Source organism: Mauremys reevesii, linkage group 8, assembly GCF_016161935.1.
Source record: "Mauremys reevesii isolate NIE-2019 linkage group 8, ASM1616193v1, whole genome shotgun sequence".
Lineage (NCBI taxonomy): Eukaryota > Metazoa > Chordata > Testudines > Geoemydidae > Mauremys > Mauremys reevesii.
The window spans coordinates 27,056,904-27,083,261 of record NC_052630.1 but is presented as its reverse complement, the minus strand read 5'-3'; the positions used below and the strand labels follow the sequence as shown (position 1 = coordinate 27,083,261).

Sequence of the window (26,358 nt, the reverse complement as noted above, 5' to 3'; positions counted from 1 at the left end):
TTTCCCTTTTGGTCTGGGCTGAGCAGAAAGGACATGGATCCTGCTCACACACTGTGGCACGGAGTATGCCTAGTACATTCAGAACCTCAGTGAGAAAGACTGGCCAAAAGTGAATACACAGAGGAGCAAACATATGTCTCCTCAGAGGCAGATAGGTCAGTCTAATGCCAGCTCCATCTTAGTTCCATCCTGGAATTCAAACACCTAATGGACACACTCAGATTTATCATTAGCATGAGAAATTTCTGCATGTCCAACAAGACACAATGAGCATAGTCATATGTCCCACTGACCATCTCATGCAGTACAGTGTAATAGGCTGGAGTCAACTGCATCATCAATGTGGTTGTGCAGCAGCATCCAGCCATGTCTCCCGTATGAACCTAAAGATGTAGGTAGGTGCCTAATAAGAGGTTTCTGGGTGCTTTTGAAAATAATTTCAATAGGATTTAATAAATAATTATAATACCTAGCTCTTATGTAGCATTTTCCCCCATCAGTAAATCTCCACTACATCCCATACTAATGACCTGGCATTAAATTAATAACTGGGTTCATTATCACTTTGTGCTCTAGGAAAATCATTACCTAGCAACATCAACAGAACCAAAAATTAGAAACATGTTATGAAAGAGATGTCACCCGCTAGCAACTGGCCCAAAGAAAGAAAGGGATCTGCTGAGTTCTGAAACAGAGAGATGACTTTATGTGCCTGTGTAGAAAAAGGGATAAAGCCCAATCTATAGGCTTAAATATCTGGAAAGAGAGGATACCTTTCAGTTGATCCTACTACTCTCAGGATTACTGTTTCCCCTATTCAGATTTCCATGTCCAGTATGAATTCTCTTTTCAAACACACACCTAGCTTAATTATAAGCATAAAAACCTGGAACTTCCTTGTGCTTTGATAAGGATGTAGACATTTGCAGTTCTACCACTCAGGTTTCTCAAAAGAGAATTAATATTTCACAGAACATAAATTAAAGTGAAGAGAAATAAGAAAATAAAAGCTGGTGAGTGAGGAGGATTATAATTTATTTGAAGATACGCAGCTGTGAGTTATTTGGCCTTTCTTCACAAATGAGATAAATGTCGTATCCCATCATATCCCACTGCCATGAATTATATATAACACTTGGTGAAATATGAAATTCTAAAAATACATTGAAAGGCTGGAGTCATTTTAATGGTTTATTATGATAGGTGCACCTGATTGTGAAATATCATCTTTCAGGGAAGATAAATGGGGACATCACTGTTTGAGAAAGTCCACTTATTTTTAAAAGATAAATTAAATGCTCCTGGAGACAAGCTATGCTGTTTTAATACCAAAACAAGAATTTCTAAATATTCATGCATGGGTTTGCATAGAGCAATTAGAATAATCGCCTAAACTAAGTGCAACTCTTAACCCGGTGACCACTTAATAGATCTACACATGAGTAAATTCAGTGGGACTACATATGGCAATAAGCACTCAGCAACAGGAGTAAGGATGGCACAGGTGGCATAGAAGGAAGGAGAAAGATGTCTCGCAGGGCCCTAATCACACACAAACTATTGACCGGAATGCTTGTCATACTGCATATGACAAACCTGGTGCAGATTTTATTCTGAGTGTACAAAGAGAGCCCATAGTATTAAAATGTGTAAGCAGGATGCATGCTAGAAATGAGCAAACATCTTGATAATATGGTCCAGTCTCCGTCAATATTTGGCTACTTACACATATGATTACATTTGTTACCAGCATTCATAGTTCTTTGGACTACTTTCTGAAGTCAACAGTTAAAAAACAGAACTAAAGAATCCCACAAATACTCAATGTTGCCAAGAAATGAATAGGAAGGAAGAACACCCTATTCAAAAACACAGCAACTTTCCACATTTAAGAAGTTTTCATTCCTGTATATATTATGATGCTGCTCTTTCTTTCACATAATGCAGGCAAGTTACCACCTTTGATGAGGAGCTGAATAATGTACTAACATTTTCTCTTTTCTGAAATTTTAGCCCCCCATTTGTTTCCACATTTAACCAAATAAACAACCCCGTACACTCAGATATTTAGCAGATCCAAAATTGCACCTGGGGGCCCAGTCACAGAACAGTCCTCTCATTATTCACAATGATATTTTCATCTGATCAAATAGTGTACACCTATGCTTACTTGAAAATGACTCTCTCATATGCTCAGTTGCTTAGTATTTACACATTATTTTTGGGTGCCTTGTAGACTGGGTCATCAATTTCTCAAGAATCCTTTGTAGATACAAGTATAGGTTAGATATTTTCATTATCTACCTATTTTGAAATGGGCAGCTAAAAGGCTGACAACATTTAGTCATGAAAAAATATGCCCAATCCTATAAGGTACCCTAGAAATATACCAGTTCTACCAAGTATATCCCATTAATGCAATAATTACTTACATGGTATTTCTCTCCTGGAAGAAAGCATTACTGAGGTACTTGGTAAAAGTTAAAAATCACTCTGATAAGCATTCTCAATTATAGCAGAGCTCTTCCTTCTCTGCTGCTTTCCAACCTTTTGATTTTCTGCCTCCTTTCTTCACTACAGTAAATTGATTCCTTCAAAACATCCAGGTGCAAATGAATTAATGGTCTTCAACTGTGAGTGAGTATGATGGACTTTTCCCCTCCTCCCCACTAAGGTCCTTTCTGTTCAGAGACAACCTACATATCAATTAAACTCACCTGTTAATTAAAAGCTTGTTTGGAATTTTTTTTGCTAGTTGGAAGCAAGAGAAAGTGTAAAAGGTGTCTGAATGCTGAGGCTTTGAATGTTAATTACTTACTCTGAGGTTTGTTCAGGATCCCTCAGGTGTTGGTCGAGCACTGGCAAGAAACTGGAAAAAGGGAACAAAATTAATTTGTAGTTTTTGTTGTGGGGAAGAAACAGAACAGAAATCAACCAGCTGTCCAAATTTTTCTCTTTTCTTGTTTAGAATTATTCTTTATTCATGTATTTATAGGAAAACACCACACAGCAAACAGAAAGCAACATTCTGCAGGATTAAAGCAAATACAGTGATCATGCTTTCAATGTTAACCCAGTTTAGAAGGTGTTTTTATTTTATTTTTTTTACTGACTTGAGAGAGATTTTCTGTGCCTATAATGGGGAATACAGCTACCAGTAGGAAAGAAATGTGTGTATATATTAAGTGGGCACCAGTTCCAGAGTTTTCATCAGATCCACCAGTATTCCCTATTATATATACATTATTAATTAAAAATAATGACTGTATTAATAATGTATATATAATGGTAAATACTGATGGGTCTGGTGAAACTCTGGATCTGGCAGAAAGTGCAGCTGCTATTGCAGCTGCTGTTTTTGCTCTGCCTCTCCCCCTTCCCACCCACCTACATCTATTAATAGGTGGCTTCTTGACTGTTTTTCTTCTTTCCCTCTTCACCTGTTGCACAGGCTTAATGGATGCCACATAGAGCTGTTTCTTAGTAGCAAAGCTTAACTGGCTATAGGAAATTAGCTTCTCTGTGTTAAGAAATTCTGGAAACTGTAAAGATGGAGACATTGTTCAATATTTGCCCTTATAAATGCAGCAACCCCAAACCTACAATAGTTTTCAGAAATTGGAATATCTGATTCAGAAAGAAGAATTACACTTTCCTCTTCTTAAAGCCAGACTATCTGATTTTTAACATTTTTTTAAAAAGGCAGATACAAAACTAGCATGCACATTTGTACACCCAATTTGCACTGTCAGTTACTGTGACTGTGCATGCAAATTAGATAATTACATATTTAAACAGGTAAGTATTGTGGTTTACACATTCTGTTAGAGTAATTGTGTTCATATTTTGCACACACATTGGCCTCACTAGCATGTTTAAAAATCAGGCCCTAAATGTACAGGCCCTAAAAATAATAAACAAGTATGGGTGTTTCATATCTGCTTATACCACTATATAGAATATTATTTATGGGTTTATATTATATATGTGAATTTAAATTACTGAATGCACTATGGAGAGTGATATACAACTCAGATATGAACTTAAGTATATGTACTCTTTTGAATATACAGTTTAAGCTGCTCATTTTAAAAATGAATTTACTAATAAGGAAACTAGTAACCATAAATGCCTTAGAACCCATGTGGCTGAAAGCTTATGAATAAGGTTTCCTCATTTGATGACTAAGACTTTATGAAATATACCAGTCGAAGCTTTTTCCCCCTCTGTTAAGCTAGTTGTGTTATGCTGGTGTTTTAGCCGGCTATTTCCAAGTAGACACATCCATAGATTTTACTCGTCTAATCAACCTGAATGCTGCTTGATCCAATTACACCTAAAACTTATCTTTTACAGTCTTAAAATATAACTATACTAAAACGGAAAGGTACTTTAAGACTGGATGAAGCCAGAGATAACTTTATTCTAGCAACAGAGACTCAGAACAACCAACTTATTTTGACGTAGGTGGCTAGGAAGCATACATTTACTCTGCATGCCTCCTGTATGTACTGTATATCTTAGATTGTTAGGAGTGCAAGAGCTATTTGGTTAGAATGGTGTCTGCTATAAAGTTAGTCAAGACCATTGCCATTGTGTAAAGGTGCCTGGTAATTGTGGTAAGTGGGAAGTATTGTGTGCTCACATTGTTAATGCAGATTTTCCCCACAGCTGGCTCATAGTACCACAGGACAATATTTGTGATCCTCACTTCTGGGATATTTCTTTTCTACTGATAGTATTGGCCAAGGGCCTGCAATATCGTAACAGGAATTTTAGCATCTAAACAGAGTGCAAAGCTCTGAAAAATGAAGAAAATACAGTCTCTTAAGTTCATCCAAAACAAGATAGTTTTGGAGGTTGGCCAGTGTGTTTGCAAAAGTCAGATTGGTGGTTTTTTTCAGTAATTTGAGATCCTTAGAAACACAGGAAGATTCCATCCATTGGCACAGTATTGCCACCACTTCCTTCCTAAAAATCACCTACACCTCTAACCCAAGCAGGTTTATGAAGCCAAATTAGTTGCATTTTTAGAGAAAACTTAAGAGAAACAGAGGAAAGGTTAATTCCTTAGATACAATGCTAGGACTTCAGCAGGCCACACTGATTAATACCAGTTGAGGATATGACCTCAGTATTTCTTTGATTACTAACAAATATGTACCATATCTTAAAAAAGGCTGTGTATCAATTTTCCAAATATAATAATAGCATACATTCCATAAATAACCATACTGAGCACATGAGCCTGGCGTACAAATATAGCATGCCTTTCTCCCTAAAAATAGCCTTATTAACTAACAGCACCAGCTATCCATTGCATCCACTAACAATAATGCAGTAAACATTTATAAAAGCAGCCATAAATACCAAATAAAGTTCTCATGAACAATTTCAATTTAAGCTAGTAATTACTATTTTGGATTACCCTATCACACCATTTTGAGAATGTGAGCAATTACTTGTCCTAAAGAAAGGACTTCTAAGGATTATTTTATGCATGTTTATATGTCACATAGACACAAGACTCATTCTTTTCCTCATGGTTCAGCGATTGTCTCCCAGAGAAAAAAGGCAGCAAGGGGTCAGTTTTCAAAATGATACATGGAAGACAGAGAGAAGATAAACATAGTTTTGTCTATGATGAAAAGTATACAGTGCCATTGGTGGGCATGCTATACTCAATTATCCAAGCTACAATGATTGAGAAAAATTATAAGCCTATAATACAAAAGAGAATTGCTTTATAAAAATCTCTGGCATCCCTAAGTCTTTTGTTTTATATAACAGTTTACTTAAAATGTTCAGCTGTGTTTCTTTTGTAAAAATGAAAATTAAAGTATTTTTCCAACAAATGGCACAATAGGTAAATATACACAGGGGCCACAAAATTAAGAGCTGCAACAATATTCCTCAGCTAACATAATCTACATGGTCTCCAAAGGTTTACAAAAAAATGTTTTTTTTCCCCCATGGGTCTCTGACAACTGTTTTTGCTACTGCTCTATAGAAAAAGCAATCAATAACAAACAACAGGCAGTAGGTTTAAAACAAACAAACAAAAATAAGTAATTCTTCACACAATACACAGTTAACCTGTGGAACCCATTACCAGGGAATGTTGTTAAGGCCAAAACTATAACAGAGTTCAAAAAAGAATTAGATAAATTAATGGAGGAGAGGTTCATCAATGGCTATTAGCCAAGATGGTCAGTGATTGTAACCCCATGCTCTCGATGTCCCTGGCCTCTGACTGCCAGAAGCTGGGAGTGGATGACATGGGGTGGATCACTCAATGATTGCTCTTCTGTTCATTCCCTCTGTAGCACCTGACATTGGCCAATGTTGGAAGGCAGGATATTGGACTAGATGGACCACTGGTATGACCCAGTATGGCTGTTCTTATGTGTGTTGTTATGTAAACCACCCCCTCTGCCCCATTGTGGGATAGACACACCACATCTCACTTTCTTTATGATGAAAGCACCATTTGGACCAGTTTAAATCATAGCAAGATATGTGGTTTCACCAGAGGGTGATATGGATATTGTTCTGAGGGATAAGCTGCAAAATGGTGATTTGTAGGGAGCTGTACAAGCCATTCAATAAGTTCTTAAAATGGCCTCTACATTGTCAACCATTTAATTTTATTCCTGGTGAACCTTTGCAAGGTGCGGAAGAGGATACTAATTTCTGGAAAATTCTACTGAGCACTGTTAGTGTGAATTTATATCAAACACTATAAGGGGGCTGTATTTGGTGCTTGAAGCACCAAATCTCAGAAAATTCCAGAGGGAAAATGATTCTAAATGCTTTGCATTGCACAGACTTTTAAATAGAGACAGTGTTGAAAATGATGATAAATTCTTGAGACGAATGGTGCACTCAGTCTCATAAGTCTTCAAGCTCCCTTTTACTGCTGTTTCCTCAGATCTTTTTCATTTTCCTCTATGCTGATTCTCAAATATTTCTTCTCTTTGTACACTCTTTTTATATTCAATCTTCAGATGGGCTTAAACTCAAAAGTTTTTCCTCCTATCTCATTGTCTACTTCTAGAAAACACTTTAACTAACACAACTCCAATTTTGTTGTAAAAAAACTCTATTTTAAGTTACACAGCATAGGCTGCCTATTTAAAAGACTGATAAGTAATTCTTATTCATGCAAACATTTGTCATGTTATTCATCTATTCTTACATAGTGGCATCCAATCTGAATTCCAATATTTTCTGCATCTTACTGTTAATTTGTGCTTTATGGGGAATGACTATTACTTTCCTTTAAAGCAGCAATCAGTGACTTCTTCTCAATAGTCATGAGGCAGAATCCAACATAAAAATGGCAAATTATATTAAGCTTCCATGTAAGCCTTGATCTTTTGCCAGGATGTCTGAAGCTTTTCCAAAACACACAAGCCAGGCTATGTGCCTTGGTTAATAAGTGGCTGTAAAACTTTCTCCTTCTTCTACCAGGTTAATTCTCCACATTGTTTGAAGAAAAGTGTCTGTGATTTATTTTGAACAGGATCAAAAATTTGTAGGTGATCAGCAATGTCTTGTCTTTTCATATTTATATATGAACCAAGTACTGTACAGCTAGTAAAATGTCTGTATTAGTGTGTTATCATTGTGATTTCAGCAATCCAAACTGCATGCTCTGTGCACTGATGAGTGTAACTTGTCCCAGTTTTCTTGGGGTAAGGGAAGGATAACATCGAAGGCTAGGAGCAGGGTCATTCTCTCTGCCTATTCAATTCTTTGCCGTTTCCTAACACTGCAATAAATAATGGTTACTACCTATCATGGTGGTTTGTGTGATATGGACCCTTATCAGCTGAGTCTTGGACTGCAAGCATCAAACTCATTTCATATTGGCCAGCACATAATATTGACCATCAGATGAGAGCAACTTTTGGTCATTGCTAACCTTAGATAGATTTGAAATAACTACTGAAAAGTGAAAAGCTTTACTAAATATGTCTATAAATATTTCATATATAAACACTTTAAGGCCTAGAATGTTTGTTTGCTGAGCTTCTGCCCACTGCAAAGGTAGGGGTCTATCAGAGAGGCAATTTTTGGTCCCAGAGTCTCAGAATACATCTGTACTGTTTAAGCCCTGGCATGGGTTAGAGTAAGGAATCATGCATCAGCAGAGCATACCTGGAGTGTGGAACATTCCAGCCACACACCTTCCCTACCCCTGATACCAAGGCTGAGCATGGGAACTGGCACATTGGAAGGAGCCAATGGAGAACAGACCAAGATCTGGCTATTTTCTGGTTCTTTTTCACCAGTGTGGCAGTGAAAAGGGGCCAGAATTCAATGGATAATCTGGATCTAAAAGCCTACTCAGAAATCCTAATTCCATTGTCTATGGAAGGTGGTTATTCAGATGGATGCTCATAAGATTAGTGCTTGGATTACATCTTTTCCCATAGCCAGCACAGCCTTTCAGCAACTTGTAAATGTCCAATTTGTGCTGAAAAATTATGACTATGACTCTTAGCTAATTTCAGGGGATTTGTAAATGAGTATGGAAGACTGTGTGTTAAAATAAATGTGATAAAATGCAAATAAATAGCAAACAGTGGAATCTGGATGGAAGCACAATTGTACCATAAATGTCAGAGTGGAACAATTGCTATACAAGAAGAAGAAAGCTGCCAGCCCCATGGCTGGAAGGCAAATAATTTTTAACTTCAAGTGGCAAACTACCACTGAGTGAATACCTCAGAATCCCAAGGTCACTTACACAGAAACAAGGTGGTAAGACACTGTGGAAACAAAAATTGTAGCTATGTCTTTACTCATAATTACTCCCCAGGAAGATGTACTTTAAAATTTTTTCCCTTTCCCAGAATAAGCAGTGAAGTCACTAACCTTTACTCAGCAATCAAATAGAAGGCAGGGGTGTTGTTTTAGCTTATAACTTTTTAACTTCAGAAAGAGGGAGAGAAAGGGGAAATTGAGCAGGTGCAACATTTGTACCTTGTAATTTGTTATATCCTACTATTTTATATTCTCTGACTCATGCAGATCTATGAACTGACCAAATTATGCCCTCAAACACACATATTCAACACCCACGAAACTCAGGGGGGGTCTTGCATGTGAATGTCAAGAGAGAATGTAGCCCAATAATCTTCTCAATCTCTACTTTGTGCACTGAGATGGAAGACAACTTTTTTTCTGTCAGGCAAGTCTGCTATTGTCAGATAATTAACTTATTTTTCTCATTTTTGCTTTTTCCAAAATCAGGCTTTTTGTCATAGCAACATATGTTAATAATAATTAATAAAATCCTTCTGCAACTGATCCAAATGTTGAAATTTCACATTCTAAAATCCTATTAATGTCCAATCTGTTTGCAGTATGTTTGCTATCATATTTGCCTGTAAGGTGACCGGTCCGTCTAGATTAGTATCTTGTTTCTTGTCACAGCAGATCAGACAATTGTCCCAGCAAACCTAATATCCCATCTCCTGACATAATGGATCAGATTGCTGATCCCTCACATTCAATAGCCAACATTGGAGGTTTAGAAGAGGGTGCAAAATAATTTTAAAAAATTAAAATCAAACCACCTGGAAAATATATAACAAAATCTTTTTGGAATAATATTTTTAAGCATTTGTTCATATTAGAGGAGTCAATAGAAACAGGGGAGAGCGATCATTTTTTGAAAGAAGCTTTTTCTTGGTCCTGCTGACTGCATAATTGCAGTAGGACCTACCTGTTGAACTCCAGCCATCTCGTCATTTTTGTTGATATCAGCTCCAGCTCTATATGATGCTTTATAAAGTGGTATGGTGGAAAAGCAAGCACTAGGATCCACATGTATCAAAATGTCAGAAAGGAAGAATAAGCTCAATTCTCCTGGAGTTTCTTCAAGCACACTGGTTTTCAGAGTAAACTCTTAGGGTACGATAAAAGACCCATGACACATCTGCAGCTGGCTGGCTCAGCTGACTTGGACTCATGGGACTCAGGTTGTGGGGCTATAAAATTGCAGTGTAGAAGTTTGGGCTGGAGCCTGGGCTCTGAGATCCACAAAGAGGAAGTGATGGAGCCCAGGCACCAGCAAAAACTCAAAAGTATACCCTGCAGTTTCTAGCCCTGCAGCCCAAGCCTCAATGTAGCTGACCTAGTCTCTGAGAGTCAGTGCCAAAGGTTTTTTATTGCAGTGTAGATTTACTTAGAAAAGGCCAATTTTTCAAAGGACCTCAAGGACACAATTTCAAGGGCTCAGCACTCGAGCGGTGCAGAAACAAGATTTTCCATTTCATGGTAAATTCTCAAATTTTGACATTTCCAGAAAAACAAAAATTTCAAAACAATTTCATTTTGGGTTATCTGAACATTTTGTTTGTCAAATCAAGCCATTTCATTTTTTACTTTATTTTTTTTAATTTTTATAATATAAAATAAAAAAATTATTTAAAAGGTTATGAAACAAACAAACAAAAAAGAAATATTCCATTCTGAATATGTCTAAATACTTAATGTTTTTTTCCTAAATTAAATTTAATCAAAATCAACACATTCCACCAGAAAGCTTTTGTTGTGACAAAATGTCATTTTCTGACAGAAAAACATTCCATTGGAAAACTTTCAACCAGTTCTGCTCAGCACCAAAAATCAGGCCAAATGTTCCAAAGTACTCAGTGGATTTGAAAAACTGATCACTTTGTTTACTGCCTAAATGGGCACTGAGCTTTTTTGAAAATATGCTCCTTGCTGTTTATGTCCAAGCTGCACTTTTGTTTCTGGATAAAAGAACAAACTTCCGAGCTAATAACTGGACACCTTTCATGAGCACTGAGTTAATCAAGAACAAAACAGAACATAGTGTTTATATTCTTATCATTTAGGCTGTTGTGTAATCTCGTACCAAAACCATGATGTACGTGCTAGTGTTGTAAGTCCTCTTTGGAGTAACCAGAGTTTTTTGATATTTAAAATGTTTAGAGGCAGGGCTAGAATTTGTATTTGTATGTGTGTAAATTGTATCAGTGAAACTAACCCTCAATAACAAGCCACAATGTTGCTTCCGGTTTTGTGTCAACCAGGGTCCTGTGCAGAAACAAGTTACATTGGAGAGGAGGCAGCAGGGGGAAGAAGTGGGGAATTACACTGACCCAAAGAGATTCCTTCTACATGGAAATTGCTCTTGTGAAAAAAATAAATGTGTGGCTATTTTAGGAAATATGCCAATACTTTTTATTTGTTAATATAAACTAGGAAAGTTTGTCATTTAAGACCTATTAGTACTGGTGAGCCCATGGAAAAAAAGGTTTCATTTTGATACAGTAATGGACTCAAGCTTGCATGTGAGAATTCTTTCTCACTCACTCTCCCTATCAGCTATGGTAGCATCTCACGAGGGCAAGCCAGGATGTATGATGTCTGTGCGAGGTCCTTCATTATAGCTCACCATTCCATCCCCCTGATACTCCTACCTTTTCTCACCTGAAGCAGCAGCTGTATTGTATAACTAACCCTAGGGCTGAGACAATGAGGATTAATGTCATAGACAAGTGAAACATGATCTTGTTTTCATGCAGCTGATAGTGCATACATTTCTCAGAATCACAGCGGGGTCCAAGGGGAGATTTCATGCGGTAGAAACAAGCAACCCAGGCAGGCCATCTGCAACCTAACCACATGACAGACCCAGTGGTAATTCATAGTTGCCAGTAAAACAAGCTCAGATTCCTCCCAAGGAGACAAATGCCATTGAAAAAATTTCTTTCACAGTTTAGCGTCTGGGTTTTATGATAGCTGACTGAGGGAGAAGAAAAAGAAAAAAGAAAGAAACGTAGCTAAGAAAAACTAAAATTAGAAAATAGCAAGCAATGCTACAATATTTTCTGGGGCAGATTTTCAGAATTGTGAGTTATTACATGCAATGTTCACATGTGCAAGGCAAGTGCAGTAAGTGAATGAACAAATTACTAATTCTGGCAATTTGCATTTGGAATTACCTGATTTAGTGCAAAACCAGTAAGTTTGTGCAAAATAGGCATGTAATTACACATCTAAAGTGTTTTTAATCTATCCCATCATTTTAAAGATATTTAATGGTACCAAATAGGCACCAGGTAGGCAGTGGATAGATAACAGTCAGAGCTGGGAAGTGGACCCAAGCAGCCCAAAGTTTAGGAAGGAGGGATTATTTCACATTTAGAGGTCCATTTCAGTATTAATAGTGAGAGATCTGTGTTTGATTTATTTCTGACTCCCTGGGCTGGGAGTAGTGAAGAACCATCATTCTTGGTCCTTGAGTAGAAAAAGTACCATGAATGAAATCCTGGCCCCACTGAAGTTAATGACAAATCTCTTGTTGACTTCAAATGGGGCTAGAATTTCACAGTGACTTGCTCTGGGTAAATGAATGACACCGATGAACTCTGAAGGGAGTTCTATCCAATGTTCCTTGCTCAGAAGAAGGTAACTTTATTGGGGGGCAGAGAAAATAATATATCTGAGAAACAAAATTAGGTCTACTCCCCACCATCTCACAGAGTGTGTGTTTTGCAGAGATGCAGGTTATTTTTTGGGGGGTGGGGGGAGAACTAGGTAGATGTATATATGGAAATGCCATATTACCTTCCTCTTGTCAATGCAACAGATGTCTACTGAATGTATATTCATCATTCTGAAGCGGCAAATCTATAATTTTATGGTTACATGTAGCATGGTTACATTTCATCAAATGAATTACAATTACATAAGTACCTGATAAATCAGTTCAAATTGAAACGCATTGCACAGAGAGTTAGCCCAATTCCATATAAAAGATAGGATACAAATGTGAAAAATTGAGGGAGAACTTTTTTCCCCGTCTGCTTCAGGTATTTTTTTTTTTAAAACAAACTCCTGTTTAAGGAAAACCACCATCTTTTACACTAGTGAGCTGATTGTCATTTTGACACTGCCTGATGTTATGCATCACAATGTTATATCGGCTCAAAATAAAGAAAACATGCCCCAGAGGCTTTATCAGTACCATAGCCTCATGTATGACAGGGCTGACTCTAACCCCTTCTGTTTGAAATGCCTAACTGCAGAAAGGCTTCAGGCTGAATATTCACTATCTATAACTTCTTATGGGTAATTAGTGTCAGAGGTATCAAAATGCTTCCCCCCACTCTCCTTATCAGCAGAGTTGCATAAATTTTCTGCCAAACCATTCAAATTATCTCTAGGATAGAGGTGGGCAAACTATGGCCCGTGGGCCACATCCGGCCCATGGGACTGTCTTGTCCAGCCCCCGAGCTCCTGGCCTGGGAGGCTCACCCCCCGGCCCCTACCCCACTGTTCCCCCCCAAACCTCAGCTTGCTCCACCGCTAGTGCAATGCTCTGAGCGGTGGGGCTGTGAGATCCTGGGGCTAGGACAACCAGACAGCAAGTGTGAAAAATCGGGACAGGAGGTAGAGGGTAATAGAAGCCAATATAAGAAAAAGACCCAAAAATTGGGACTGTCCCAAAATAAAATCGGGACATCTGATCACCCTACCTGGGGCAGCGCAGCTGCAGAGCCTGGCCTGACCCGGTACTGCGTGGTGGGGGTGGCGGCGGCGTGACCTGGATCCAGCCGGGCGTCATGGCTGTAGCGCTGCCAGCCACCGGTGCTCCTGGCAGCACGGTAAGGAGGCATGGGGGGGGTTGGATAGAGGGCAGGGGAGTTCGGGGGGTGGTCAGGGGGACGGGGTGTGGATAGGGGTCAGGGCGGGAACAGGGGTTGAAAGGGGCAGGGGTCAGGGGCAGTCAGGAATGAGGGGGGGTTGGATAGGGTGGCAGGGGCAGGGATTCTGGGGGCAGTCAGGGGACAGGGAGAAGGGGTGGTTGGATGGGGCAGGGGTCCTGCGGGTGGGGGGCATCAGGAATGAGAGGAGGGGTTGGATGGGGTGGCAGAGTTCCGGGGGCAGTCAGGGGACAGGGAGTGGGTGTGTGTGGATGGGGCAGGGGTCCTGGGGGGGCCGTCAGGGAATGGGGGTGTTGGATGGGGCAGGAGTCCCCGAGGAGGCAGATAGGATGTGGGGGCTGGGCCATGACCCCCTTCCTAACTGGCCCTCCATACAATTTACAAAACCTGATGAGGCCCTCAGGCCAAAACGTTTGCCCACCCCTGCTGTAGGACATGATGTGCTGGTAAACAAAGCTGGTAAATAGAGCAAAAACTTAACCAAGCCAAATAGTGAAATAGTGCATAATGATGGGTATACACCCACTAAATGAATATTATCTGCAGTGCATCAGTTTACAATAAAACTTCTAAGATGCACCCAGTATATAGCCTTAAACATATTCTATTTCTCTATGTCATAGTGAAGTTGTTTCCTAAATTGCCTTTGTCTTGGCTACATGTATGTACATAGGAATAAAAATCCTTACTATTTGCATTCAGACCATTTCATTTGACCAGCTGATTGAAATCTTTTCAAATCTAAAGCAAGGCACCTGTATGAAACTGGCTTACTGATTAAGGCCGGGGTTGGCATCCTTTCAGAAGTGGTGTGCCGAGTCTTCATTTACTCTAATTTAAGGTTTTGCGTGCCAATAACACATTTTAATGTTTTTAGAAGGTCTCTTTCTATAAGTCTATAATGCAGGGCCAGCTTTAGGAAGTGCGGGGTCCAATTTGAACAGTTTTGACGGGGCCCCAGCAGGGATGACTAAAAAAAAAACAAAAAAACTCCACATGGGACTTACTCACCGGGCAGTGCTCCGAGTCTTCGGCGGCACTTCAGCGACGGGTCCTTCACTCACTCCAGGTCTTCGGCGGCACTGAAGGACCCACCGCCGAAGTGCCGCCGAAGACCCGGAGCGCCGCCGGGTGAGTAAAAATTAAAAAGGCGCCTCTACCCAGGAAAGGGATTCTCACTGGGAGCGGGGCGCTCTTAGGTGCTGGGCCCGATTCGGGGGAATTGGTGGAATAGGCCTAAAGCTGGACCTGCTATAATGTATAACTAAACTATTGTCTTGCATCTGAAGAAGTCGGTATTCACCCACGAAAGCTCATGCTGCAAAACATCTGTTAGTCTATAAGGTGCCACAGGATTCTTTGCTGCTTCTACAGAACCAGACTAACACGGCTACCCCTCTGATACTAAACTATTGTTGTATGTAAAGTAAATAAGGGTTTTAAAATGTTTAAGAAGCTTCATTTAAAATTAAATTAAAATGCAGAGCCCTCCAGACTGGTGGCTAGGACCTGGGCAATGTGAGTGCCACTGAAAATCAGCTCACGTGCCGCCTTTGGCATGTGTGCCATAGGTTGCCTATCCCTGGATTAAAGCATAAAGTTAGATCTGCTCAGAAAATGGAAACAAAATGTTTGCTGATATTTTACCCATTTTGCATTGGAAGAAAATGTTTTCAGGGAAATTTTCCAACCAGCTCTATGCTAAGCACCTGATGGTCACAATGACTCACAATGACTTGTGTCTTTGACAATCTGGTCATTGATTTAGGTCCCTAAATATGGATTTAAGTACCTAACTTTAGGCACACGGGTTTGAAAAATTTGGACTAAATGTCTAAAATGTCCAGGTATTTGGTTAAATGGTTAAAAAAATATCAGAACCAGGTAACTGATCAAATCCCTAGGGTCACTTACTGAATTAAACAACCAACAGTAAAAACAATTATATATTTTATTGCATGTTGTCAAATACAGGAGAACATCTATCGTCCATTAACTGCAATGCTCATTGGTTTTGTATCAATCTCTGCCTACTTACTGAAGGTACCTGAGGCTTCACCAGTAGCAGCTATTACGTTACTGCTTCTTTCTGAAGCTTTTTTACCTGTGGTTATGAACTTTGTGGGGCCTGAGCATTTACCTCTAATGAATCCTTGATCATGCAAGGAAGATCCCTTTGAACAGCTTCTCTTGCTGATCTCTCTAGTTTTCTATCATTTTTACTCAACAGTTTCTGGGGGCATCAGTCAAGTTATTTACAAGAAAACTTCTCTTTTGGTGTCCTTGATATGCAAATAGCATAGTGTTACTTTTCATCAGTGTTCAAGGTAAATGAAACAATGTTGTCAGGGACCCCAGGACACCTCTATACAACTGGAATAAACACAAGAACAAAGTCTCTTTTAATGATAGCAAATAGCAAGTAGATTACACAATTTCATCATGATTTCTACTTACTGCTGAAAATCATGCTAGAATTTGCTACATTTATGATTCCTCCCCTTTCTTGGAAATCAAGACATGCTCAGCTGCTGCTTCAAGCCAACCTGTAGATGGAGTGTTAAACGAATGCTAGAAATTAGGGCCAGTGAGGGTGAAGTCATATCTTTTCTGGGGTTTCTCTCCCAGAGCAGCCTAGGACAATGATAAATTCTGTCAGAGCCACTGACAACACAGGGCCTTTCTGGAAGCAAAAAAATGTGAATGCATCTCTTTTCTGAGGCCTCTCACAGCAATGGGGCCTGGACACACCTCTTGTCAGAACTCCCTGCACTCATGTGAGCTGAAGATATATTCTTCTGGTGTTACCCCACAGCTGAGCAGTTTAATGTCTCATTAAAGTCAGATGACTGAATGGCACAACTTGCATACTTTAGACACATGCTTAAGTACCTTGTGCTGAATCAGTGCCTATATGGGAATGCAGGAGAGAACCCTTCTTCCTCATGCAACCAAACTTGTAGGCTTCTTGCTCAGCTCATGATCCCTGTCCTATGCAGCCCCAGTTTAAGTGTTGTGGAGAGTCCTGTTGGATTAACTTCCCTCTACTTAATACATGGCCCAAATTAATTAAAAATGAATGACTTCATTATTCAATCAATCGTCTTTTTCCAGGGTGACCTTTGTCCCTAGACTAGTGATATGGAGCATCTAGAATCAAGTTCTTAAAGCAGTTCAATATTTTTTTTAACCTTTAATTTTTTTAACTAACTATATGTTTTTAAGAAGAGCATATACATAATCAAAGCAGAAATAATGATTCAAATCAGCAAACATGGTAATTTCTAAGAAGTGTAAAATAGTTTCAAATCAGAAATTGAAATTATATTTATACTAATGGCAAGCTTAAAATCCTAACCGCCTCCCATTTTTGCATAAAAATTACATATTTTAAATACCCAAAAGCTTGATGGGAATTTTACACCCTGTTAATGTTAAACCAAAAAAGTTAACTTAAAGTAATCATGTAAATTGACAGATAATAACAGTTCTTTTATATTTTTAGACTACTTCAAATGAATAATTTAAAAGGCATCAAGCAAAATATTTTATTAACATAAAGTTAACGGTATATTTTTATAGTATCTGATTTTCAAAAATTTGCACTACCAAATTATCATAATCAACTCCTATCAGTAGTGTGCCATTTTACATGCACTATTTTTGAATAGCGTTAATGCACTCATTGGCACAGACACTCAGTCTAAACCTTATTCCTGAGCTATCATTACTCCCCTTATTAAAATACTTTTAATTTGCCAACTTCTACGGAAATCTAAAATAAATAGGGCCTTATTCTGTGGAATGGAATTTCTGCTAGGAGTATGTATGAATGACAAAAATCAAGGGCATGAGCCCTGTAAAATTCCAATCCCCTTAGATAAAGAGGAAGCAAATGAGAACGATCAGCCAGTTATTCACCATGAAATAGGAGAGATTTCCCCCCTCAAATATTATGTTGGGATACAAAGAAAATGTTAAGCCATTTGAAGCTACTGGCTTTAATAGGCATTAGATAGGATCATAAATATTTCCTTCAATTTTGGGGACCTGATTATGATGCAAAATGTAACATTCCCCAACATAGGTGAACATAAATTCATATGTTGAATTTATAAAACCATAAAACCATTATTCATAAAACCATATGTTGACGAGCAGAAACACCTTACCCATGATTGTCTCCAGCACAAATTATTCATAATGGAACATTCTGCAGAAGGTGCATGCATAAGGATCAAAGCCTTGCAGTAGGTATACATGTACTAATAAGGAAACCATGCACTTGATCCTAAATCTTTCCTTGGGAGGGTCCTAGCCTGGCTTCTCCTAGGGTAGGGCAATTGGAGCTCAATCCTTTAAGGCAGTGTTTCCCAAACTTGGGATGCTGCTTGTTCAGGGAAAGCCCATGGCAGGCCGGGCCAGTTTATTTACCTGCCGTGTCTGCAGGTCCAGCCGATCGCGGCTCCCAGTGGCCACGGTTTGCTGCTCCAGGCCAATGGGAGCTGCTGGAAGTGGTGCGGGCCGAGGGATGTACTGGCCTCCGCTTCCAGCAGCTCCCATTGGCCTGGAGTGGCGAACCGCGACCAGTGGGAGCTGCAATCAGCTGAACCTGTGGATGGGCCAGGTAAACAAACTGGCCCGGCCTGCCAGGGGCTTTCCCTGCACAAGCGGCATCTCAAGTTTGGGAAACACTGCTTTAAGGTACTGAGAGCCCACAACCACACTGACTTCTGTGGCAATGGTGGGTCTTTGGCAACTTCAAGAGTTGCTTAGTCCTTTGCAAAATTAAACATTTAGGCAATAAAATATGGCCTCATTTTTTTACTCATCTTATTCAACTGCCCTAAAATATTGTTTTGTCTCTACAGCAAGGACAGCAGTAGACAACTTTTTTTTGATGCCTCATATCTCTGATGTCTGATGTCAACAGATATCAGATTTTCTTTGTTTCTCATGAGCCTTCTAGGAGCCCACTTTCTCATGTCCACTGCTTTTATTCCACCTCCCCACCAATTTCATTATGTTATCAGTAATTTAATGCTAAATTTACTAAGAATTATAAGTGGATAGAGCATTGCCATTGACTTTGCTGTGCATAGAGAGATAGCTGAACTAAGTGTGGTAACATCATAAAAGTCTTAGCAATTGCAGACTTAGGGTTATGGAAACAAACTTGGCATGTTTAATTATCCTTATCAAAGGACTTGATACTTTGATAATATACTGTGTAAAAATGCTGCAACATTTGAGAATAGTTTTGAATTAAAAATTCCAATTGATGGTTTGTCAAAATACAATATAAAAAGGCTATGAGGGTGAATATGTAGTCTCATAGGCTTTCTTTCAGTACTTCAGTGTGTTAATAATCACCCAGTAAACATTTGAAGCCCCAAAAATGTTCAAATGATTAATTTTAAAAAGAAACAAAGCAGGAAAATTTTTGTATGTGGAGTCCTATGGCAGACTTCAAAGATTCCTTGAAAAGAGAACACTTTGTGATGTAAATATTTTTCCTCAGGGGTTTTCTATCACCATTTGATATTTTATATGCTCTCCCAACAATGTTTTGCCCATTATATTACAGACTTCTTCTCTACAGCAGCAAGAAAGTTATTAAAAATGAGAAGATGATGAAAATGAACAGAACTACTTGGTCTCACAAACTTTGAATTTGGGGATTACACCCATATGAAAAAATGTAATAATGTGTATGGAAAGTGAAGTGAAATTCAGGGTGCGATAACTTTAATTTTCCAAATTACAAGTGATATAAATATTTTTATTTTATTTATTGAATATATTTGGATTTTTATGAAACTGTTTTTAATGCCTATTGGGAGCTGCACAGCTCTAGTGGTGAAGTTCATGCAAAAAGCCAGCATAAGACTAAGGCACCGCCCAAAACATCCCACTTAAGACCTTGAATACTGTACAATGCAGAATACAATGTAGATATTCTAGGGCTTAAGTAAAATTTAGTTTATATATGTGCCTTGTGCTGGCACTCTGCACCAGGGTGACTTTCACCCTTTGTAGCTTTCTATTGAAAATGTAGCCACACTGCTACAAACAAAAATAAATTAACTTTAATCAAAATGTTTCTATTACTAAATTCATCCTCCTTGACAACCTCTCAGATTTGTGGAGAATAAAAATGAACAAACCAACCAACCCAAAACCTAGGACACAAATGTTATAATTAAAGCACTCGAACTACTAGGGCCTTCAGTTTGGTAGCAAAATGTCCCATTGACTCATATTTAAAAATAAAATTAAATAGAATGAATCAGATCTTATGTGAGAGACTGAATGCTTTTATATTTACTGTATGATGCATTAACTTATCACAAACCTCATGATACCTGGTATCACAGCATGTCACATTAAAATCTGTATCCATTGGAACAAACTACCAAGGGAAGTGGGATTTTCCATCTCATTGAGGATTGGATTCCTTTCTAGAAGATATGCTTCAGTCAAACACAAGTTATTGGGCTTAATACAGAAATAACTTGATGAAATTCTATTGCCTGTGTTATACAGGTAATCAGGCTAGATGATTTAATGGTCGCTTTGTGCCTTAAAAATTTGTGCATCTATGAATACAGTAACTCCATCAAGATGATGAACAAACTTAAAGAAAAACTTTTTTGAAAGGGACATAATAACCTGTGTCATATCGTGAGTTGAATGTTAAATTGTGTCATGGATACACGTGGTCATATGATGTGATAAAGTAGTCTGAGAGGCTGATTGAAGTGATAGTGGTAACTATAAGCACAGATCTCAATGTGAGTTAGCTGAGTTTAAGCACCTATTGAGTATATAGATCATTTTAATATAGAAGCGCAAAGAAAATCCTGGTCTTTTCAGGCCAAACTTAGGATCTTTTCCTACAGCTATCACCGATATGAGGCAATGGTACCAGCCACATCACTAGAGCTGGCCCATAATCCCCAAAGTAAGAGGGAAAGGACTCATTCCAGCTATGATGAATAATATGAGCCTGATTTTGCTCCCTTTTAAGGTAATGGCTAAATTTCTATTGATTCAAACAGGGGAGAAATCAAGAGAACCTGCAATCCTTCAATGGCATTCAGCCCCTTTTCTCTTTGCATCCCATTTCTTCATCCTTATCCCACCCTGGGGAAGCAGTTATCTACTGCCTAGGCTGAACAACATTCCCATGGCAAACACATACAGAGCTGCCCATTGCTGTTTGAGACTGGGGGTATTTGGCTTTTTGGGGAAGTGTCCTAATCCTAATCCTCTCCTGTAACATTCCAGTTAAAGCAACTAAACTTGAAAACTCTCCATCAAAGAAACTAAAGGAAAGGAAATTTCCATCAATGATAGGAACGGTATTCCATAAAAGGCACTAAACTTGGAAAACGACACGTTCAGAATGAAATTGTGTCTCATAAGAAGATAATGGAGAAGTGAGGAAAATAGCTTCCTTTAACATAATGTTAAAATAAGTTCTTTAACTCTCAATTTAAAAAAATCAAATATGGATAAAAATGTAAACAGAAGTGTTTCTGCTGGATCAAAAAAATTTAGAAAACAAGCAAACAAACAAAAAATCCTAATAGCACAACAGGAATTTATTTCACATTCAGCAGCACATGTATTGCAGTGTTTAAAGATATAAACTGCTGTGATCTTTGTAGGTAATTAAAGGATAAATTATTTATTGAGTCCAAATATTTTGGAGTGTTGAAGTTCATGATCTGCCTTCCTGACGTGCTAGAATTCTATGTGTACTTGATACAGCTGCACAATTATAAATTGGACAAGATGATGTTCCTTATACTGTACCATGGAATCCTGTGGGACAAATTCATTCCAGCAAGGTGTACAACTTAAGCCTTTGGTTGGTATGCTAAAGTGTTGGCAACACGACAAATAGAAAAACTCCAGTGCAGTCACGTAGAGAGTCAAGTGAGACTTAGGCCTGGTCTACACTAGGGTCGGGGGTCGAACTAAGGTACGCGACTTCAGCTACGCGAATAGCGTAGCTGAAGTCGAAGTACCTTAGTTCGAGCTACTCACCCATCCAGACGCTGCGGGATCGAAGTCCGCTGCTCCCCCGTCGATTCCGCCACCGCCGTTTGTGGTGGTGGAGTTCCGGAGTCGACGGGAGCACGTTTGGAGTTCGAACTATCGCGTCTAGATTAGACGCGATAGTTCGAACTCCGAGAAGTCGAACTCTACGCGTCGACCCGGCGGGTAAGTATAGACCTACCCTTAGGCCTGGTCTACACTACAGGGTTAGGTCGACATAAGCTGCCTTGCATCAACATTGCCTTGCATGTTTTAACAGTGTGGGAGAAAGGTTCTTCAGACATAAATGACAACAAACCATTTACTAGCAAGCCTTCCATAACCTGGAAAGAGTTTATTTAAAAAGGAAAATGGTTGATTGAGATTGACTTGCTTTTGAAAACAGGGAATTTAAAACAAAAACATCTGCATTTTGTCAGCTAGACTAGCACCTGGCTGGAATTCAGTGGTTATGAAAGGCACTTAATCTGTTTTTTTGGCTAAGTTAACTGTCAGCTTCCAAACTATTGTTTCTGAGTGTGCATAGGGCCAACATTTGTGAATCAGGCGGAAAGGTTTCCTGGAGTTGGAGAGCTCATTATCAGGTCGCCATGGGAAGTGCTCAGAGAGCTGGCTAAAGATAAGTATGCAGCTTGAATGAATTCTCTGTTCCTTAGCACAAGAAGCCACAGAAACATGATCCACACCTTTCTGTGGCTTTCATGTTTTCTGCTGAAGAGCTCAGAAAATTTTTTCTCTCTCATATATAGATATATAGATACGTAGAGAGAGTAGAGTTCATAATGGTGGTAGAATCTCTAATCAAGAGCAAACTGACTAAAAAGTGTGGGAGGAGGATAGGGAGTCCTAAAGGACAATGGGGTCCCACAAAAGCCAAGGAAGTCTAAAGTAAATGGAACAATTTTATTGAGCTTCAAAAGAAACTCTGTGTCTGGAAAAAGCTCTCTCTTGGTTTTCATTTATGAACATTTCCTTGAGGAAATTTTCATTGCCACCTGTAGGCTGTCCCATGATATCATAGGTTGTGACACAACCCTCCATGACTTTTTCATTTGAATTGGAAAGTTGTAAGCAGTGAGGATGTGTCTTGGTTCTTGCATTTGTATTTATGGGAAGGAATAATTTTTGACCAATGAACATCAAAATCCATAAGACATGGAAAAAATTGTGGTGATCAGGATCAAGAAAATGCTGTGGATCCTGGAGAACAATCAATATTACCAAAGAATAGGCTGCAAACAGCAGTGTTTATAGTTAGGGAGGGACCTGAGGTGCAAAGTTAATATCTGGATCCTAATTTGCCCCAAATTTGATGATGTGCAGATTCACGATTTTGGTTCTATCTCATCTCTATACATTATAAGGAAAATTAAACTTTTTAAGAAGACACTTATGAAAAACAAGGTGGAAAAAGGAGACCAGAGACCGACTTTCCCTTCCTGCGCATCAACAAACTGTGGCACATAAATTATTTCTATTATATTTCTCACTACTGTTTCTCTATCTCTTGTGTGTATACTCATACATGTACACATGCACACTCCTTGCAGATCTGTCTATGTATATAGTTATAGTACTGGTAGATAGGCTATTTAGGCTGACATATTGACAACTCCACTGAAGACACCTGCTGATGATCTGGCCCTTTTTGTCTACATTGTTACGTGATGTCTGAAACAGATCCCTGCCTCTCCACTATTAGACAATATTGGTATTCTTCAAATATTGAAATACACTATTTCAGCTTTATTTTAAGTATTAGCTGGTAAGAAAAGGTAGTGTACACCCACATGGGAAAAATATAGTGATAACTGTGCGTGTGTGTGTGTGTGTGTAGGGGGGAAATCCTCACACAGAGAGGTACTTTCATGTATCCATACAAACATGAATATATATAGAGAGAGTATACACACACCTTGTATAGTTTATATACAGAAACACACTATGCATTATATAATTATATTATGTGTATTAATGTGTAAATATGACAAAATAAATTGTGTGTATACACAACACACATGCACACACTTCTTTGCCAATTTCCTTTGCAATGTTTAAAATACCTTTTCTGGTTAGTGAATATTTAAAAGCTGGAACACTGTATTTCATTTCCTAACTGCTTAAACAAGAATCCTGATTAATTTTCTTTGGGCCAAATTCTTCAGTTTTTAATCACGTGAAACTCCCATTGATGTTAATAGAATGTTGCTTAATTTGGCCTTTTGTAACTTCTCCATTTTTAATCAAACAACACACAGAAAGGAACTACATTTTAACAATTTTATGAGGACAAAAGTGAATGCCACCATGCCTAAATACTAATGACACAGGAGTTTGTTGCAGACATCATGGAATGACTGAAGGTGCACACTGTATCTTCTAGTGAAATCTGCATCAGAAAGTACATTTTGCTGTGTGTGCTTAATAGAACTGGAACTGTAGAGCTCTCTTAACTTGAGCCACCAAAGCACTTAACTTTAAATTAAAAACCAAACTTTTCAAAAGTGGCTGCTGATTTTTGGGTTACTTATTTTGAGACAGCTGGGGCCTCATTTTCAAAAGTATGGCATGTGACAGATAGATCTTGGAAGCGTGGAACACTTCAATGACTATTATATTGAAATGTGCCAGATGCTATGGGCACATAGAATATGCATAGACTTTTGTATCAATAAGTGTCATATGTGTCTTTGGGTTCTTGGCTTGCTGCATAGGTTTCCTGTGGCATCTGGAATTACTATGGGATGATTAATGCAAAGTCCCAATACCCAGCCTTTGAAGCTTTGCCCTGTGGGTATAGGAGCACTGACTCATTTTACCTTTTCCAAGAGAAATAAAGGCCCCACACTGCATAAAGTGTTAGCCTTAACTGACTCAAAGTTCCTCACTTGATCCAAGAACTGACATGAGACCTTAACTGGAAGGATTTGAAGGACTTTTGAAACCCTATCAGGGTCTGCACATGGAAGATGAGTGACACCTGGCAAACTTAGCATGCAAGTAGAACGTTTATTGTTTTATTACTATTCTCCCTAATGCTTTTATCCTAAATAAATGTACTGTGTTCTGTGAACGCTGGCTGGTCACTGGTAAATTACGTCATAGCCCCTGGGAGATAGCAGAACTGCAGGCACTGGATTAAAGTCAGACCCACTGAGATAAGTACGGTGAATTGTAAGGGGACTGTAAGCCTAAAACTCTGGTCTGGAAGAAGAAAGAAGGGATGTTCCTGCCCCTAGGGAGGTGACTGCAAGAGGTCTGATACCTAAAGGGGTGCCCTTGAGGAGACCACAAAGGGAGCAGAGATGCAGTTAACCCAGAAACTGTGACACTGAACACCCATGTTTCCCACTTAATTGAACAGGAGCTGGGGGGCTCAGCATTCTTTGAAAATCAAGACCCAGCTGTCTCACTCTGGGTACCCAATAATCCAGCTCCCAAAAATCAGTGGCAGCTTTTGAAAATGTTGGTCCAAATATTTTACTGTTCTGTTAATTATTCATTTGATGGACCATTTTTTTTCTGTAACCATCATTCAAAAGGAAGGATATAAAACACTTTTTTTTTTCATTTCAAAAGATGAGGAGCAAAGGAAGTCTGTCCTTGAAGCCAGCAAGTGAGTTAAATTGCCTATATCTCAATGTGTAACTCTCTCTCTCTCTCTCTTTCTTTTGAATTTTTACTCATGCCATTCTCCGGCCACACACGGGGCATCTTCCAGTAATTTCCTCCAGCAAAGAGAATAGGGACAGTGCTACCTTGGATGGTTCTGCTGCTCTTGGATGGTCAACAAAGGGTGCTAATGAACATGGCAGCTGGCTTTCTTCCCCTAGAGGCTAAACATTTTCCCTGCATTAACTCCATACTTTACTGGTCCAAGAGATGACAGCTGTGAGTTTGTCCAGAAACCATGCTGCAATAACTGCTGCCATTTCACAATACAACTCTACTTTCTCCTGTGGAATGGGTGCCAAGCATGCTGCCATTGGTGAGCCAAGCAATATAGAAAAGAGCTGCAAGAAGCAAACTCATTTCATTGCAGCATACATATTCACTTCTTTATTATAAGACTATAAGCCATGGAAGAAGTTAAAGTGAACCTAAGGCATTCTGGAAGATATGCCAACAAAGCTTCCCTTTGCATGAAAGACAAATAGATAGAATTACAGTGTCAGAGAGATTTAATAGGATTAGCTCTTAAAACTATATTGTATTTTACCAGCTTTTACAAGTGTACTTACGGTAGTAATTTTCATTAGAAATGGGCTACGACTGGTTTAGAGAACAAACAAAATACTTTCCAAATGATGCATATATGTATAACAGTGATAAGAAATCCAAAGGTTATTGTGTTGTTTTGCTACTTATGGTCCCTATGCCTGCCATTGGTAAGCTGGGTGCTTCAGATCTGCTCATTCAAATCTGCAAGAGAAGACAGACGAAAAGGGGATGAAGAGGAGTCAGACACCTGTTACCCTTGTTGGGGAAAGTAAATTTTTCTTCCTCTCTAGATACAGAGCACAGCTAAAGAACATTTGTCATTTTTAGGGGTATCCTTTTGTCTTTAGTGATCATATTT

The 26,358-nt window shown here is 38.9% G+C and overlaps 1 protein-coding gene across 14 annotated transcripts in view; it reads right to left on the bottom strand.

Annotated features, from left to right (window-relative positions):
* Positions 1–26,358, bottom strand: part of TENM2 (teneurin transmembrane protein 2) — a 1,520,094-nt gene that overhangs the window by 1,069,260 nt on the left and 424,476 nt on the right. For 12 of the 14 annotated variants that reach the window (XM_039484033.1, XM_039484034.1, XM_039484029.1 and 9 more), the window contains one exon: positions 2,819–2,869. The gene's annotated coding sequence lies outside the window, so the exon portion shown is untranslated. Of the gene's footprint in view, positions 1–2,432; positions 2,595–2,818; positions 2,870–26,358 lie in introns of those variants that run through there. The other 2 variants (XM_039484035.1, XM_039484031.1) reach the window with 1 other exon arrangement.